Source organism: Bombus fervidus, chromosome 3 (genome assembly GCF_041682495.2).
Source record: "Bombus fervidus isolate BK054 chromosome 3, iyBomFerv1, whole genome shotgun sequence".
Lineage (NCBI taxonomy): Eukaryota > Metazoa > Arthropoda > Insecta > Hymenoptera > Apidae > Bombus > Bombus fervidus.
In genome coordinates, this window is record NC_091519.1 from 13,969,039 (window position 1) to 13,988,889 (window position 19,851).

The following is a 19,851-nucleotide window of genomic DNA, read 5'->3' on the forward strand; positions in this document are numbered from 1 at the left end:
AAATAATATATATATATATGTGTAGCATCTGGGGGGTGTCATGCGAATTATAAACAAGCGGTTGCCGAGCATGTGCGTGATAGGGCTAAGACAAGAAATATGAGACTAAGACAAAAGACAAGGGGTTGCTAAGGGACGATAAACGAATTAACAGGGGTATGAGTCGAGAAGCCAGAGAGTGCGGATTACGTTGTCGAGATAGTGTTGTTAGCGTTGTTGAGAGAGAGTTGAGTCTGTGTTGACGAGAGTTGTTAATTAATTATCTAGTTGCTTCAATTATTGTTAATTACGATTAGTTCATGTCAAATAACCATTGTTTTCTGTTTAATTAACATCTGTTTAATCCATTTATTATTAATAAACTAATTATAATAACTAATTATAATATAGTTCACGATACTACATATATATAAAAATCAGTCGTCGTAACAAAACCAGTCCGAAACATACTCTTCGCAGCGGGTTTTTGAAAATTTTCCCTCGCATCACGTCCTGTCTAATTCTTTGCCTTATTATACCAATACTTTGTAGTACCATATATAGTTTGTCTCTAAAATATCTGTTGCGTAACAGGCACGTGCCTCAAGCAAAAATAAATCACGACAGTCGAAAATATGGAACGAAAGAAAACTGTCGTGTTTCACTAACAAGAATCGTCTCGCAACGTTTAATTTCACCCAGGAAATCTCCCGGAACAACTAAACGTACGAAAACGTTAAGTTGCGTCACGTAACGCCATCGTCTCGACGCATCGTCTCGAGCCTGATACCAATCGAGCAATAGCCAACCCGTATGTACGTTGAAAGAATAACGAAAGACGTTGCCATGCGAATCGAGGCTACTCGCGATCGAGATATTAGAAGATAAAGACGAAGACGTTGGATTTTTTAAGCGTCTAAGGAGTGGCGTTCTTGGAGGTTTCTCGTCGACACAGGTGGACGGGGTGAATTCCATTGACCTCGATTTCATAGCACACACGAGGGTCCCTTAATCACCCTTGACCCCTTTCCTCTACGAAATTGTGCATACAACCTTTTCCAATCTTCCGCATCTACAGCCACAATGGATCTTTAGAGGAGCTGCCGGCATCCCTTGAGCGTTACTTCAGAGCCAGCTTGGCGCTAGTTATACGTTCAACCTTCGATCCGATCGAAATGCTTCTGACAGCTTCTGACACCTTCCCTGGTAACGACGTTAGGCCGTATCCCCGTGAAATGATCGCGAAACCGAATGATCGGAACTTTGCTTGACTAGGGGATCGAGAGAGTTGTTCACGGACTGGACGTGTAGTTTACGTCTATCAAGATCGCCTGTAATACGTATCGGGTCGTCGTATAAATAATGCCAATCTTGCGAAGGGGTGCTCGATGAATTTATCAGCGTCAAACAAGACAGTTCCTTTTGTGCAAAGCGTGACATATAACTGGGCGAACCGGTGTCTCTTATAAGTAGACTGATTTCTATGCATTTATGGGAAATTGAAAGACAGAAGACGCAGAGAGAGGTCGTGATACTTCAAAAAATATACAACGTATTCGTAGTAAACTACGCATCGATAATATTTATAAAGTAGACAGAAAGTAGATCAGCGAGAAATCTCTGTTTCAGTTTCCGTTTCTTTAATCGTATTCATAAAAATTCATAAAAAGTTTGTTGAAAACTCCGCTAGAGCCACAGAGTTGGAATATAACTTTAAGATAGGAACGTAGCTCGTGATAAGAACGTAGCTTCGTCCGGATATGATAGACACCCTATAGAGAGGGGACAATTCTGTTCGAAGAGGTCGAACATGAAATGGAAGTTGTGTCAAGGCTGTCGTTATCGTACGATGTTGTATATCGTCCGGGTGTAGATTCAGGGAATCAATGGATACTATCGGACGTGCCTGGAAATCAGAATTTTGGCCTATATGGCCGTTTGTCGTAAAGACAGATCCCCTACGATTAGACTTCAGCGATGCCTGCCACATATCAAGTACATATTACGTCGCTTATGCTAAGTTATCGTAAAATAAGACTCCGTTTATCCGAAATCGTGGAAAGACAAACCTATTCGAATAACAAGATGTCTTTGATAACAGGAGTTCGCTAATTCTCTCTTCCACCTCTGTCCCTTCGGATAACAAGAGCTGATGTTCGTATTACTGGATTTCAATTAATCTGTTCGTGCGTGTTGCTTCTCACGATATAGAATGCCATAAAATCGATCGGACGTTGAATTTCGCCATGCGACTGATTACTTTCTTAAACGTGCCGATCCACGATTTGTAACGAAGATCGAAACGAATGCATCGATCTTTCTTCAGAAATATAAAAATTCGTGCTTACCCGGAATTTTCTCGAATGGAAATCGTTGTTTCCTTGCACGTATAACGACCGATGCTTGAAGTTTTCAAGTAAAATATTCGTTTCGTATTAATATATCGCCGTGGTAAACACGTCTTCGGCAGCTGAGCAAATATTCATAGAAGTTAGCATGTATAGAGTGAACGTTCTTGTGCATCGAGTACAACGAAACAAGTTCGCATAACTGGTGCATGGCGCAGTGTGGGCCTGGATGGCGAGAGCTCAGCAACATGTTCGGTAAAGCAGGTACTGTACCAAAATTTGTTTGAATAAGCCGAGTTTGGACAAATGGACTTCTATCGTACAACGCATATGTAATGACAACTTACGAGATATTTCTAACCGAGTTTACGCATAATTTCACAAGGCAATGTAATTTACGCGTAGTATACTTAGCCGCTTTGGAGTGCTTCGAAAGAAAGTTAACGACCACTAGCGTACGAAGTGAAATTTGAAGAAAGACGGTTCTCCTTTGACTATCTTTGGACGTTGATTCGGGATGATCGTCAAAAGGCACGCACGCTTTGGAAATACGTACGATGGCTACATACGGGTTTCTGTTTCATGAAAATTTCATTTGCGCATGAAACATTTTTCCTTCTATTTTCGAGCGCGGGCTATTTTTTTTTTACACAAGGTTTTTTTTCTTCCTTTTACTTTTTGCGATGGAAGAGAGAGAACGTATAAATGTACATTTTCCAGAAACCTTTTAGGTCGACGTACGACGTCGATTTTTATTTACACACGCGCGACGTACGATACTTTGCTTTCGAAAAAAGGCTCCGAGCTTTCTACAGTTTCGAATACCGTTGCAAAAATCGCTTTCTATTCTGCCGGGAAATTAGCTGGGAACAAGGTCTCGTCGAAAATCGACGTTTATTATGCAACAACCTAATATAATCGTACTTCGATATTTAACGCGATTAGCTGTTATCTCATTTTGAAGTCGAACGATATTAAAATCATGTCAACTAATTGAGTTACAACTTAAATTATACAATCTGAAACTTTGGATAATAACAGTAATCAATGCTTCTGTGGAAATTGTAATTTATGCATTACGAAGTAACGAGCAACATATTTTACGGATTAGCTTACTGCACGATGTACCGCCATAGCTGTTGCTGAATAACAGCTGAAAATCTTGTAAAATATAGCTTGCATAAAATGTAGTATTACATGCGTATTTTTCATAAAGCATGATTCGTGTTAGCCTCGTGCTTTTTCTGAAGCGTGCAATTTTAAATAATCACATAGCGAAGCTACGTGTCCCAGAACTCGTCCGAAATTAAAAATCTGCATCGTATTCTCGTGTTACTAATGATTGCTGCGGTATAAGTACATAGATGTTTCACTAACACGTAAAATACGAATACGTAATCGCTTTCGGTTACGGTTTATTTGCGTTGAAATTGTAAATTGCGCGATGTAGGTTACCGGTTCGATGGCGCTTTCATAGACATTGTGGAAGTAAAATATAACTCGGCAGCAGGATATTGTCAAATGTGCAAAAATTTTGTTGCTGTTTCGTAGCAGTTCTATATTTTTATTAAAAACCTTTAAGTGTTCTACGCGTTACTACCATCGATCAGTTATCGAGAAACTTCCTATCGAAAATTGTTTGGTTTTTGATAGCTCCACCGATGAACGAGTGTTTTTCACACTGTTTCAGATGCAAAAATATCGAATATCGCGTAAACATGTTTGAAACGGATATCACTTGGTCTAATGGGTGAAATTTTAATAAAAAAGAAAGATTTTTCTTCTTACTTCTTTTTCAGATTACTCTGTTATCGATTTGGTATTTTATTTACTTGTTCAGTTTTACACAGTTCCTTCCTTGCAGGTTTAGGCGAACTTGCAGATTCAAAGTATATCGCATTCTTTAATTCTCTGATACTCGCTTGAAATTTACGTTCCACTTCGCACACAAAAATAAAATATACAATTTTAAACAATAATTTTTTCCTGTTATTTTTAGTACAATATCGGAAGTGTCTAAGAAATCGTAGCGATCGTTACACGAACATTCTCTCTATCAAACGTGATATACAATTAATTTAGTTTATTAGATTTTATCCAATATATCGATGGTTTTTAAATAGCGCGGGGAGAAACAAGTAATTGCCTTGCGAATTAATCGGATAACAGAAAGTAGATAAACCTGTGGAATTAATAGAAAGCTGCGAGTAGAAAACGAGACATGGCGTGATCCAAGTTTCTCGTTAAGGTCGTTTCATTCGTTCGCCAGGAAAGATAGAGCGGTTAAACGTATAACTTTACCCACGGCCAATACAGACCTAATGAAACCGGGAATCCCTGATGGCGGATAAATAGCATCGACATTGTTCAATTTACTCGTAACGTGGCCTCTCGTTAATCGTCTGGAATTTCGATCGATTTGCGACAAAATTCGGCTATCAATTGGTTTCAAAATTGTTGCGCGCTTCGTTCAAACTCTTTGCTACCTTAGAATCACCGAACCTCGATCATGCGAAATATTATAATTAATTACGAGATGACCGGACGATCGAACAAGTCAAACTATGACTATGTTTCGTAATGTATTACATTTTGATCTTCGTTTATTTCTTCTAATCTGTTTTCCAATTTCTCTGTGTTAAGTTACAATTCTTTAAACAATCACTCCTGTTTCGCAATCTTCGAACGTATTACTTGAACTTTATAGAGTTCGTCTAAGAGTGGAGGATTTGTAGTTTGAGTACTTTGAGCTACTTACTTTGTGATATCTCGAGGTACTTGGCTTGGCTGCGCGCGTAATCATCGATTCGTGTATGCATTCCTCGAGTGTACCACCGAGTCGCATATTTCGAATTACTGATGGCTTGGCGTCGAGTTATACGGGTATTATACAGTGTATATCAGGTATTTGACATATGCTCTTTCGCAACACGACGCGTAACATCAAACATATGTATATACTGTCTAGACTATGATATTACTTGCTTTACCCTAAAGCATATTATAAAGTCAAGCTGGATGGTTTACAATGACATATTTATGATTCTTTACGTCTCTATCGTGTTTTTAATAATACGTTGCGCTTCGTGAATATTTTTATCGTGAAACTGTCCATTTCCTTATAGGAAAATGTTTCTTCTTCGAGTTATATGTTAAGAACACGATTGAAACCCGAAGAATCACAAATACGTCATCTAATAATACTTTACTTATAAGCGAAAGCTTACAATCTAAGATCTTTTACGACGTTCGACGGTAAAATATAATTTAATAATACGACGGTAAAAGCCAAGTCGATTTTCGTGGACCAGCAAGTTCACGTTTCACAGACAAATACAATGAGACGTTCGTTTGACAATTCATGTAGCCGAAAAGTCTGTCGGTTTAATAAAAAGGAACGCGGTTTGCGGAGGTTTACGAGGTTAATCTCTTCCACGTTAAACGTTCCCGTAACATCGTCGGAACCACTTTTTCTCGTTGGACTTTTCTCTTCTGTTGCAATATTAAGAACGTTTATGACGATACCCGATGCAGATGGAGAAAAATCTCGCACGATTCTTCTTTTAGAGTTGCTCTCTTTCTCATCGCGTTTCTTTTCCGCTTTCATTGTAACGCGCTCGTCATAAACTCTCGTCGATTGTACCAGTGAGCAGAGCGTGTTGTCCCATTTTTATGCAAGTTGATTCAAACTCTAAAAGGTACATAGTGCAAACCTTTGTGATATGTTGAATATCAAAATACAAAGAGAATTTGTAATAAAAAGAAGAATATTGGAGTTATTTTATGTTTTTGAATACAAAGTGGCGAATTTGGTTGAGAATGCCTGGTTTCGGGAGAATAGCATCGAAGGTCTATTTGTGGGTTCCATCGACACGCGTGTATCGATCTGCTGTTCCAATTTTCAATCGAGCGATCGTAAAACATTTAACAGCAAATAAAAACAGACTAGGAATATCAAGAAACGATGTTTATATGAGAAAGAAAGTATAACTTACTAATATATTAACGATTTTTTAAAACATGCGTGCAATTTAAAGTTTACAGTTTACATCAAATGGTAAAGTTTCATTAAAAGTAGAAGACTTGAAAACAGAGGTATAGAAATGGAGTCCTGAGACTTTTGAACGAGATTATATTTGTGATTCAATCGGATTTTTATCACGCAATACGTTTCGCTTTGTTCTGACGTTTCGTTTCGCTGAAAATGAATTCCAACGAACTACAAATATGTCATCTAATCATCTTTCTTTACTAGCGAACGTTTGAAATTTGGACCACTTTAGATAACAATGCACGTAGCGGAGATGACACTTTGATTTTCGCGCCATTCGTGGGCGCGTCGGTTCGCAGCGCCTCGTGCGGTAAAATATTGCATTCTTCGTTATAACAACGCGTGGCGCGTTTCCACATTGAATAACCTAAGCGTTGTGTCTGTCGAAATATCATTAATATTCATCAAAATATATCGTGTTTTCACTTCATTTTCTACCAGTATATTAATAATAACAGCGGGCATCGGAACATGGTGGAATTCCTTAAGAAACCGTACAGTGTCTTGAATTATCATGCAATGAAAAGTGGCTGGTTCTATAAACGTTTCTGTAAACGTCACAACACGTTTGTCAAAGCTGTTTTTTCACAGAAATCGTTAATTTTCGAGTGAGTAAGGTTATTTCTGTATTGTTATAACATCGTTATTGTTACGCATTCAAGTATCATTATTTTCCTAGACAATGGCTTACATATCGAGATAATCGTATTTGACGATAGTATCGAGGAATACGAATACGAATATCTTTAGGTAAATAACCGTCAAAACAATTCGAGACGCATATACAGTTGTCTACGAAGGTATTCGTACGCTTACCATAATAAACCTTTACGTGTATATCGTGCATATTACATAAAATGTATGTGACTGCTATTATGGCAAAATTTGATCACAATCTGACAATATATATATATAGAAGTTACAAGATATTTACTGCGAACTTATATTTAAGTAAAGAATTAATATATGGTACGAATAATCGCTTTATGTAATAACTGTTAAAGATATCGAACTATACTCCATACTAAATACTGAAATTCAACGATATTATGGATGGTTGCTTGTTTTTATTTTTGCGATCTCTACAAAATATACCAAAATCAAATATAATCAATATAATTTACCGACAGTCACTATAGTGCCAATAAAATTTCGAAATATTCATAAAGAGTTCAAATAGTTTCGTTAGCCACGATAAATGCGCAGTGAATGTATCCAATATTTGTCATATCGGTAGAAATTAAAGAAATATTTGTATAGACGGTAGAGCTCTCGCAAGGCGCGCTGTATTATCTAATTTATGGACAAAGGATAGTTCGTGCTATCATTTGTCGTGACTTGAATGTTAACGAAAAAGTGAAATGTTCATCACGAAAAGTTCACTGCGGCGCAAGGCTAATCAGTTTGTTTCTGTGCGTGATTACAGATTTCTGGGTATAAAAATCAGCTTGCATGGACCTTGACTAGCCGGCCTTAATGCGAGGACTGCAGGCATTCAGTGCACCGAGAGAGGGTGAGTTTATTATTTATCGATCGTTCAATTTCTTTCTTCACCGATTACAAATATAATACGAGGCAGAAATTGAACTGGACGAGCGATTAAAAGTAAAAAAAAAAAAAAAAAGAAACAAAATAAAAGATATAACGTATAAATCGAAGTTCGATTAATAGTTCGTCGGAAATCGTTCGATGGATCGTAGGAACTTAATCACCAACTCCATCAACACATATTTAAAATGTTTTGCAGAATAATTTTGTTCGATGAATGTACTTGATCGTTACAACTTTTATCGAGTTTGAATCGTATTATGGTAGCTTTATCGCAATATTATCTGGAATTCGCTGTAATTTTACCGAAGCATTCTGAATACGTCTCGTTCAATAGAAAAAAATGAACGCTCTATATTTGTCGATAGATTGTGGATTTTTCTGCATTTGCAATAAATTTAAAGATGCAAGAATATATAGATCCATTTTTTAGCTCTGTGTATAAAAATATGAAATTGCATAAAAGTCCACAATGTTTGTGTATCGTATGTAGATTTTTAGTAGGAAACACGTTGTTCGAATAATAGAACGGCCGCGTCACACAATTCTATTAAACGAAATTGAATTTCCTATTAAATCAATTGAAGCCGTAAACGACCGAAATTATAAAACAGCGTAATTAAAGTTTGCCCCGTGAGAAGTTGAGGAAGTCGTATTTACTTCTCCTTATATCTACTACTAATACTACTGTACTAATACCACGTTGCAGTAGTTAAATACCGTTCATTAAGTCATAAGTAGCCTGTGAAAGTGAATGGTTAACAAGCTACTAAAACTTTCCGAACATAGTTCTCGTACATCCTTGTTTGATTCGTGTGATAAATTGTAGAGAGTTTAGTGGTTAGTTATCCGTATAGAGTTAAAGAGATGGATCGGTTCGTTAATTTTAGTAAATACAACGAGTGTATATGTATGGGAAATAAATATCGACACCGTAGGACGAAAGGTAGACAAAAATCGACGTAATTTCTTAATATCTTCTTCTGGCAAAAAGAATTCTCCTTTTGAAAAATTGCAACTTGCCTTGAAAACGTTCGGCGGTTTTCGTATTTGTACCGATAGCACGTACTTATTTTCCCAGCGGTCCGTACCCTTTCTTTCTTACACTGTGATATTAAAATGGAGAAATATCCTCACAGCTGGAGAAAAAGAAAAGACTTTGCCGTTCTTTTCTTAGATTATGTGGCGGAAAGAAATCACGTCCATGAAACTGTTGGTTTTCTAGCGAGCTCGTCCAGTAGAAGTACGTACTAAGCCGAAACAATCGATTCAAATCCCCTAGTGACGTAGCAATCTTCTTCGTGATACTTTCGTGGACTAACGCTTCCGTTGCGGACGGTAATTGTATGAAATCGCGGGAGAAATTACGGGAATCGTACATTCAACGCGCAACCTACTGAATATTACATCAGTTCTGGAATCTGGCGATGGTATTCAGCGATCTTTTCCACCCTGTTTAACAACTTCTGGATATTTTTGCTGACAAATCGCACGGTATCCTCGTGCGTATTCTTTATAGGTCGATAAACGTCCGAAGGACATTTAGTGGAGAATTATTTTATCGATTATGTATACAATCGGGGACAAAAATAATTGGACAGTGGAAAATTTGGCAGTGGAAACACGTGTCGATGAAATTTCGCTGAATACGACTCGGTCACAAAAATGTGAATGTTAATTTCAATTCTTTATGAAATAATTTATGTACTGCAGGAGTATGTAAGGAATAAAAGTAAGGTGTTAAAGTGTCCCTGATTGCGTGTATTTTATTGTAATCTTAATATTTCATTATCGGCAGACGATATAACGAACGAAACGTTTAATAGCGATTATAAATTGCACGTTAATATCTAGAATGATTCATTAAATATTTGCGTATATTTTAAACAGATAAATGAAACCACGACGATTTAGATCTTCTCTATAATTTAGTAGGTTAAAGAGACGGCCTTGATCGGTTGATATAAAACTGTCACGAGCTATCTGGATAATGCCAAACTTGAAAAATATTTCTTCTAAATTAATTAAAGTTACTTGATTGGATCTACATCCTTGAACTATAAGAATCGTTCCATCATTTTCAAAGTAATGAGCGGCTCGGTGAACAGAAATGACAAAAAAAGAAACGTGCCCTTAAGAACGCTTCTTTCGTGCTTTATCCTCTTTCAATTTCCTTTCAAATGTAAAAATATCGGACACTCTGGTTTAACAATTTTCGCTCTCTGTTTGATCCGACATTAACCGCGTACTTAAATATTCGTCTAACTATGCAGATGTAATTCCCTATTTGTTAAAACGTTTCCTGAAATGGATTATTATACGACGTAATAGCAGTTTGTTTATGTAATTCAAGATGGGTCGGATAAAATTATCAATTAACGTTCTTAAAGCAGAAGAATAAAGGAAGTGGGATACTCTTAAAAACAGTTACATCGGTAAAACTGTTTACGTGAAAATGAGATCGGCACAATAACATACATTCAATGGAAATGTTAAAATTATAATCAGAATTGTAATTACAATGCTGAACCGCAATGGTAATTACATTTCACTGGCGTAAGCTGATTACATTTCAAAACACAGCGACACGAAGAAGTGAAAGTAATAAAGGGCAAAGTATGTACTTAAACGTAATGAATTCTCATACAATTTCGTGTTTCTCCCTGGTTCATATCGCCATCATAACGACGCGTATTACATTTCTATTATTAATATCGTGCTTTTTATCTCCTCTCGAAAGTTTCGCTTGCTTCTTTCAGTAAAAATGTTATTTAACTTCAATCGTCGAGTTGCTCGAGTAATTATACTATTTTGACGTTCGTAATACCCTTTCTACGTTAAACAGAGAAGTTGAAGTGGATAATTACAGTTTGAATCATTTTTGAAATACGTATTTGTCACCTTTTTCTTTCCAGCGGTACAACTCCATTACGCCTTCGGTGCTCCGGAATAACGAAAGCAATTTAAAAATGTCAACGCGATCGTGAAATTTCCAGAAACGAAAGGTTCTATTAAACATTCCCTTTGTCATTAGAAATTAAACTGTTACTTCACAGACCGTTTTACTTATCACATGTTCCTTGATCGCGGTACAATTTTAAATTATAGTCCACCTACCTATGTTTAAACGATATTTCCGCCGACTAGTTGAATTGGTTTGCGCTTATCGAGTCCGACTGTAAGTATTAGGTTGTCCGGAAAGTGTCTTTCTTTTACAGACACGTTCTTTTTTTTTTTTTTTTACAACAACGCATCTTTATACAAACATGAAACCTAATCTGTCGAACGTTGCGATCTTTAGTTTGATAGAACAAAATGGATCATGCGTAATTCGATAAAATAACATAAAACGGAAAATGTTGCGCGTCTATTATTTCCTTATAAAACGAAAGAAACTTTTCGGACGACCTAATATACAACGATCAAAAAAACAGATCCACTCGACAGTGAAAAGTATTCTACGAGTAGACTGCAAATCAGTTACTATAAATATATTATTGAGAGTAGTTGGATTGGTTTCCGACGATCCGATCTTAGATGCAAGGATACGACGACGGAGGCAAATCGATGGCGGAGTTAGGTTCAAAGTAGAATAGCTCCGTGTTTATCGCGGCGTGTTCTGCATCTTTAACCGCCCCATCCTATACACATTCGTATTACGTCGCGATCTCTCCTTCAGTCGATGATCAATTAATTTGTAATAGTTCGGTGAGTTTGCGAACTTTGAACGATATCAACGCTCAAGGTAGACGGTCGATTAAAGAGTTCTAACATGATCGTGATTTTGTTGAATGCTTATTTCGAAGCGTGTCTCGTTCTCCGAGTGTCTGATGCTTACGTTCTAGATGTCAATCAAGGGGGTGTGTTTTCTTCAATGTTTTCTACGAGGTTGGAATCTGTGTCTGTCCAATTGTGCGACTGTCGAAACGTCGTGAGAATCTCGCAAGTGGTGCGTCACGTGCGTACCTGGTCGTAGCGTAACGTCCCGTTAGCGACATCGTCCGGTGCTCCATCGTCAAGTTCTCATCTGGTGTCGAAGTTTATCGAGTGGACCCGTCGAGCGCTTAAAAAACAAATTAAGTTGTCGAGTTGTAAACTTTGTAACGTGCAAGGTAGAAAAATTCCAACTTCTCGAAAATAGATAGATACGCTGACAGTATCGTAAACTTGGGATGATCTTATATCCTGAAGATATTATGGTCCATAAAAGTGGATTGTTTTCGCGTTTGTGCAGCTGGTTCGCACGGCCTATTCGTCGAAAACGATTGAAATATTCGAAATTGGGTGATTATTCTCGACGATGGCCAGTGGCCGATGTTTGGCAATTCTTGTCGTGGAATTGTAGCCGATAGAAACGTGACATTTAGATGGTGGCTCGTATCCAGGCCAATCACGCTTCGCAGAAGAATTAACTTGGTTTCAAGAACACCCTTTCTTTCTCGTCCTCCACAGTTACTCTCTCTCTCTCTTTGCTCTCTCGCTTTTTCCTTTCCTACGATTCGCGATGAATTCCCGAAAGACAGGAGAAACGAGAGTAGCTAGACAGTCAGCCAACCCGAACTTCTCCACGAAACATTCGTTGGCAAGGAGCAGCCTCGAATTGGAACGACTCGGCTGCTGATAATGACCGTCGTCGTACATCTTCTTGCTTTCGTTTTTTCCCAACTTCCTATCTACGAGTCATCGTCTATCGACTCAGCCTCAGTGGGACGGGTTTAACGAAAGAACCAGATAAGATTGATTTTCGAAGATCCGTTCTTGGCTAGCATTTTCACGATGACGAATTTCCGATTGGTCGTGTCCTCTTCGATTTTACTTCCACTCTTTTACGTCTTCGATTGTCATACTCGAAAGATTGATATTTTCGTTTACGATCTTAATTTGCAAATTCTTACTAGCGACGGTGTATTGGCTTGGCAACTAAGTGATTGCGGATTTTGTCAATACCACCTAATGACAAAATCCGCAATCACTTAGTTGCCAATCCAATACAATTGCAGCAGCGGACGAGAGAAAGTTTAATACTTCGACTGCCACGTCGGTCATACGTGACCGGCCACGGTTTTTCCTGTGACGCTATGGTGGTCATTGGTGACCGGAGCGCTTCAACTTCTTACAATTGTAAAAATTGAATGAAAATTGACAGTTAGGGCATTTTGAATAGAAGATACATTGAAATAAAAAGTGCCCCACTGAACAGTTGAACATTTTTATTAGAACATTGATAAAAAAAAGATGAGAACAAATCTTGCGTCTAACGGTGGACCGTGTTAAAACACCGTGGCGTTCTCGGCGAAACATGTGATTTCGGCGTGGCAGTCAAAGTGTTAAACGCAAGTGGTATAGTAATACTATAGTAATAGCAAAATACCGTGGATTTACGAAACGGGATTGTACTTGACAAAAGCGATGAATAAGCAACGAATAATACATAGGCCGAAATAGAGTGTCGACAACGCGGTGAAAAATATCTAATACAAATGTTACTAATACATATGTGCATACGTACGAGTAAATCTCTCGCAACTTTGAACTCTCTTTTGTGCGCGCCTGTATGTTTGAAATAAGCAAACTTATCTCATCATCGAAGGAATTTTTATCGTTGAAAATTTTGAAATTGGTATTCTGGAACGATAGGAATCGTTCGAAGTTGACAATCGGGAAAAAGGTCGTACGAATACTTCGGCGATTCAAATTCGCGCATTTTCAACCTTCTGTTCCCTCGTCCGTATATTACAACGTCTACGTTATAATCGGCTCGAGCTAACAGAGACTTACAGTAAGGTAAAGTAAATGTTTCTATTAAAAATTTCACAGATTACAGAGTATCGCCAAATGAAGTTGCAGCGTGTTTTGCGAAAAAACACGTTCTCGTTGTTGCAAAGCGAACCGCATCCGCGAATCGTTACGTCTGACGTAATTTTCGTCGAAGATCGTACGGTGGATCGTATCGAAAGCAAACATTGCATAATAAACTTTCAAAAATAGACAGGAGAACGCGTTGGAATTGCGTAGTCGGTTCGTATATACGTACAGAGAAACGAGGATAGACGGACTGGTATTTATTCATTGGAAAGCAATAGCGAATGAGTCGGTAATGCATGCGCATCAAGCAGTATGATGTTACAGTTCACAGTTTGCATATTAAAAGCTTCGATGAGGCAAGATAACGCGTTTGCTGCACGTTGCGTTTGTCATTCTCTATCGTAGAAACTTTGCATTGTCTATATCGTTGTTGTAACGTTTATCGTTCGTCGTTGACGAAATAGAATCTTCATTCGTCATCAGAAAAGCGAAAAGAGAAGGATAAATTAAACGATGCGTCCTCATCAACCTCGATACTTTCATCGTTGATATTTCGTTAGCTTTTTTCCATCGTTTCTCTAGCAGCGTGTCCTTTTCGATACGTACGCGTTCATGCGTAAAAACAGGACACACTGTATACAGATATACCGCGGGATTCTTCGTTGTTCAATGAAAATTAACTGACGTTGAAACGAAGCAACTCATGGAATGATCGTAACGGTAATTACAAGGCGCAATTATCGAGTTTTATAATCATGCAATGCCAGGTTGCAGTGAAGTCGCTGCGAACGATCGTTATCGACTTTTACGACACGATTTTATGGACAGAGGGAGTGTCCACCGAGACTCTGCCTTACATCTTGGCTATCTTTTAGATATTTGTCGACAATTTCCGACCCATTCGATAGGAAATGCATTTCGTTTCATTCCTGTGCGAAATGTTCCAAGTTGCGTTCGTTTCTCAAATTAAACCACCATGAAATTTTCTTCGCAAAAATTCAATTCGAAGAATCTTCCAACTCGTTTCCTGCATTTCTGGCAAAAGGAAGCTGATGCGTTTGCGTTTCAGGGGAAGAAGTTATACAAATAAATGGCGATATAATACAATAGAGAGGATCGATTGGCGCGTCGTTACGGATTTCTTTCGTGTCGTGGCTGCCTTAAAACTGTTAAAATATTTAGTTTCGTCCCGCCGGTTCCTTCTCCAACGACGTTTGTTCGAGCGGAAAGAAAGACAAAATGCGGTGTAAACTGGTTGTATAAAATATTCATCGTCGTAAGAACGGCGTGACGCGACAACGGTTTAATTAAAATTCCATTTGACCTATTAGCAGCAACTTGATCGCGAAAACTGTTTCTCATTCACGGGACTGGTAATTTCACGCCCAAGCTCGATTTATAACGCCTACCAAGCGTTCAGCTATATCTGCCCCTTCGCCCACGATAAAAGTGCAGAGCCTTTTGCCGCAGTCTTTTAAACCGTTCAGCTGTAAGCGGCTTGCCTGACTTTAACTTCAACTCCCGTCCTTTCCTTGTCAAACTTTATTTGTTGCCGTTTACGCCAAACCTCGGGTTCGGAGCTTTCTCTCTGCAGTTTCCTGAAAAATCTCCAATATATTCCACTCTGTACATTTGCACGACGCAAAAGACGAAGGGAAACGCGTTAATGACGCCCGCGTTTCTATTATATTCGCGAAGAAATACGACAGGCAAACTACGGTTCTACGATGACACGACGCGACGTTCAATTTTTTAAGAGCAAAAAAAAAAAGAAAAAACTTTCCCAACGAAAGCAACGCGTGAAAGCAAAGCAAAGAGGGAAAAGTTTGGAAGTGTCGGAAAATAAAAAGTTAACTTCGTTCGACTTTGATTTCTTGTTTGTTCCTTGTTTCTTCTTTCTTCCTCTTTTTTTTTTTTTAACGCGTCGTCGTTGTATATTTTAGCTCCTTGGAACATTTTTGCAGCTTTATACGTGACGCGTTGTAATTACGTAAATTGAGGTGGACGAGAGAAGAGACCGAGAAGTATCGTCCTTTCTATCGCAGATTCGATTTGTGCAACGTTGTTCTTGTTACACAGGTCGCTCACAAAGATGTACACGTAGCCTTCAAATATAAAACATCGTAATTAGAACGTTAGTTGTACGAATTTTGTTGACACATTAGGACGGTATATTGTTGAAACGTAGCATAATTGATTCGCTTTCACCTTTGTTAGGAGGAAACTACTAGAAAGATACAAAATACAGCGTGGCAAAAATTATACACGCCTGTTATGTCTACGTGAAATCATAAAAATACCGTCGAACCTCGAGAGTGTAGCGAAAATCTTCGAGTTACGGAGCTCTCGACTTATCGAAATTTCCCAGGAAAAGAGGTTTAACGAACGAAAATTCAACGTACAGAGACTTTGTACGCGATTATATTCACCTTTCCAGAAACTCTTAGTATTTTCAGCTTGCTTTTAGAACTCGTTCCAAGTACATAAGCGCGCAAATAGCGTACACATGTGCAGAAATGTGAAAGTTGAAGACACGGGGATGACGACAATTATGCGTTCGCCTTATGAGAAACGATTAGCTTTGAATATGCACGTGGTCGAAGGACAAGAAAGTAGATACACGGCTTGTATTTTCTTACGTTATAAGAGACGATTCTAACAGCTAGAAGAAAAGAAAAAATATCGAGTGTTCGATTTCTCACATCTTGCGACAAACCGCGTAGCTGATATGACTTCGATTCGAGTTGCAGAGGCAATGGCGATAAAAGTTCGTCTCGTGGAGGTCTGGCTATTCTAAATTCGAGTTACACAGGTAAAATAATGCCTCTGGACACGTGACAAATAATTCCAGTCGAAATAAGTTTTATTTCGACTTGTGGAGATTTTCCTAGCGGAGCGGAAGGGAATGTACAGAATTGTAGTCTTACAGAGGTTCTCGAGTTATAGAGGTTCGACCGTAACATTTCCTTGACGTTGAAAAAATAAAAAGTGTTGTAATTCCCGATGTGAATTCTATCCCGAGATTTCTCTGTGTTCAAATGCTTCGCTTTTCTAAATTCCTTTGAGAAATACATCGATATTTAATCCTATTCATACGTAAATATAGATAATACCGCGTCCAAGCGTGTTTTTAGTTTCTTTGGTAAGTCAGGCGCACAAAATTCGATAGGCGTATGTCAACTTTTCGTGATTGACTGCATGCACGTTCTAAAATAGTATTTTGTGTTGCCGCGACGAAGGATTAAACGACGTTTATCGTTAACAAACTCTGTCCAATAGTACTCGTATAGCGGAATTATGTCGTATTCGTTGAGTGAGTACCATTTTAACCGTGATTCGAGACTTTTTGCTGTTATTTCAGCGATACGCGAGTTTGCAGCATTGTCTCGTTAAAAAGGGGCGTCTTTTCTATCGATCAACCGTGTATTTTTCTCTGTGATTGCTGTATTTACCGTTCGACTAACAGCATTGTTTTTCCCAGTGGTATCATATTTTTTCGAATCATTCGTTCGTTTGACGATCTTATTGGATCTTTCTTCTCGACACAACGGCGTTTGTAATTCGTTGTATTGTTTGAACTCCGAGCTTTTTGCATCGCGATCGGATTCCATATCCGACTATCTATCGAGAATAAAGCGAACGCCTTCAGCGACATTATTCCGCAGGACATTTGCCACGGGTACGCCAACCAATCGACGTGACCCTACACTCGTATGCATCGATGCTTTTCAACGATCGTATCTTTTTATTCCGATCACTCGACCTCCGTCTACGCTTCTTTCTCCCGATACTTTCTACACAGTCGTTTACGTCCCATTCCCGTCCTTCTAACTCTTCTAACTTTCATTCCATCTCTATCTTTCTCCACTTCGACGTTTGATTTTGTAACGATAGACACGACGACAGGCGATAATCAATTTGCAAATTCCATGAAAATTGTATCAAAATTCTATCAAAGTTCTACCCTCTACGAAGACTCGTCGATGCAAAGCTGTTGGTTCTTTAGTTTAGGACAATTCTTCCTTCTTAAATGTTGAAGAGATGCCAACGGAGAAGCCTCTTTCGTTTCAGTTGTCTTTTATTTGCGTGCTTTATTCCTATGTCTTTAGATCCATCCATAAGGAAATTTTGATAATTTTTACGATTTAGAATCCAGAAATACCGCACCCCCGTTAATGATCGCTGAATGACTGCAGATATATAAAGATTTAAAGATCGCAGGTTTATAAAGCCGCAGAGAGCGATAGAGCGCAAGCAGCCATTCATTTTCTCTACTAAACGTTACGATAGATGTGAATTTTTGCGCCTTAAAATCTCCCATAAATTCATAGAAATGCAGAGAATCTAATAAGCGGATATCAAAAGGTGCAACCGAATTTTCACCAAAATATTCCATATATTCCGAGTGGGAAGAAGCAGCAGCTTTTTGAAACGCAGCTATCTACTTGTTAAAACGAGGCAAGACGAGGTCGATGAATTTTTTTTGCTTAAGCATAATTCGTTCATCCAGACAGAGATATTCTCGCCGGTATTATTTCGCGGGGATAGGCAAGTTTTTCTCGGTTTCATCCCTCCCGTGCGCTGTACCGTGCAAAAAGCGTAGCTGCACGTCCAGCGAACTGGTCGTTCCCTCGGAACTTTATTTCTCAGATTTTTCTACTCGCACGCGTCGGCCCATGCACGTTACGAGCGCTTCTTCTCACCATTCTGGGCAACCGAAATACGCCAGCAACTTTCGTGAATCTCGTTCTTGTCACGCGTTTTTCTCCGCAACTTTCGCGAATCTCTTTCTTGTCGCACGTTTTTTCCCGCAACTTTGACTCGTGTGCAAGAAGCGGTTCGTTATTTGCTGTTCGTCGTTGCCTTGCCTGGCGATATCGGTTCCCATTCTCACGGCTTTTTTCGTATCACCGCGATTCTTCGAACGTTTGCAGCTTCCCGCGCTCTCTTTTAATTGCGACAAGTTACGTGCAAGGTGTGGATCGCGAATGAATTATTTTAGTCCCGCACGCTAGAGAATTACCGCTCGCTTGAGAAGTCTGAAGCGTGTTTTCGCGAATTGTAAAGACATAAATAAAAAAAAAAAAAAAAAACACGCTCTCGCTGGCGTAAGATCGGTCGATTCCTTATCAAATTTTAAAATTGCTTGCCCGTAGAAAAATGTAAAACGTGATTTATAGCGCGATTTTCCCCAGTGATTTTGATATATTCACTGCGTGGAAACACAGGGGAAAATAGATTAATTTATCTTTTAGCGTAACAAATACAACGAGCGATAAATTAAAACAATTACAAGTTGTTAGAGATGCAGAAATATTTGTTTCGCTCTCGATCCTTTTGTATAAATATTTCACGATTTTCACGCTCTGTTCAATCGCCAGTATTTTTTATTAAATTCTGATTTGCCATTCATAAACGACGATGTATAAGTTCCGTATATATTCTTCAACTTTTTTCTCGCTAATATCGTCCGATGTAATACTCCTCTTTGTTACCAAAGGGATATCAAAGAAAATTAAAGTTTAAGATTAATAAAACAGTTTTTACCCTGGCATATTTTTAAGATCGAAAGCGAGGTACCTAGACTACTTATGCAAATTCATAGTTTCATAAAATACAATCAAAAAATGTAACCTGGGTAGATATTTACTTTACTTATCGAATATCGTGGAAAGTACGTAATTTGCATATTTCATACATCATTTTCCATAGTGTACATTCTGTATCTTTTCACACCTTTCCCATAAATGCGTAGAAATCCACATTTTAATTGTTGGGTTGGCAACTAAATGATTGCGGATTTTGTCAATACCACCTAATGGCAAAATCCGCAATCACTTAGTTGCCAACCCAATACGAGAAACAACCGCGCAAGTCGGTCAAAGGGATCGTTTTAAGCGCGTTTGAGTTAAACGAAAAATTCCGAACTAGGACAGAGTAAGCGTAAAGATCGGTTGGAAAATGGAAAAAGTAAGGCGAAGGGCCCGGGAAAATTTCAACCTTAATCCAGAAGCTACGTCATAGGAAGGCTGGAAACATTCGAAACAAGTATTAATTAGGCGCGATCGGGCTATGCTTGATTACACGTTGCGCGGTGCTTCAAACGAACCGTGATTTCGT

General features: G+C 38.5%; 1 protein-coding gene across 2 annotated transcripts in view; it reads left to right on the forward strand.

Moving 5' to 3' along the window:
• Positions 1 to 19,851, forward strand: part of Hs3st-a (Heparan sulfate 3-O sulfotransferase-A) — a 151,728-nt gene that overhangs the window by 64,640 nt on the left and 67,237 nt on the right. Inside the window, exons 1-2 of one of the 2 annotated variants that reach the window (XM_072000237.1) lie at positions 6,712 to 6,986; positions 7,805 to 7,891. The gene's annotated coding sequence lies outside the window, so the exon portion shown is untranslated. Of the gene's footprint in view, positions 1 to 6,711; positions 6,987 to 7,804; positions 7,892 to 19,851 lie in introns of those variants that run through there. The other variant, XM_072000236.1, reaches the window with a different exon arrangement.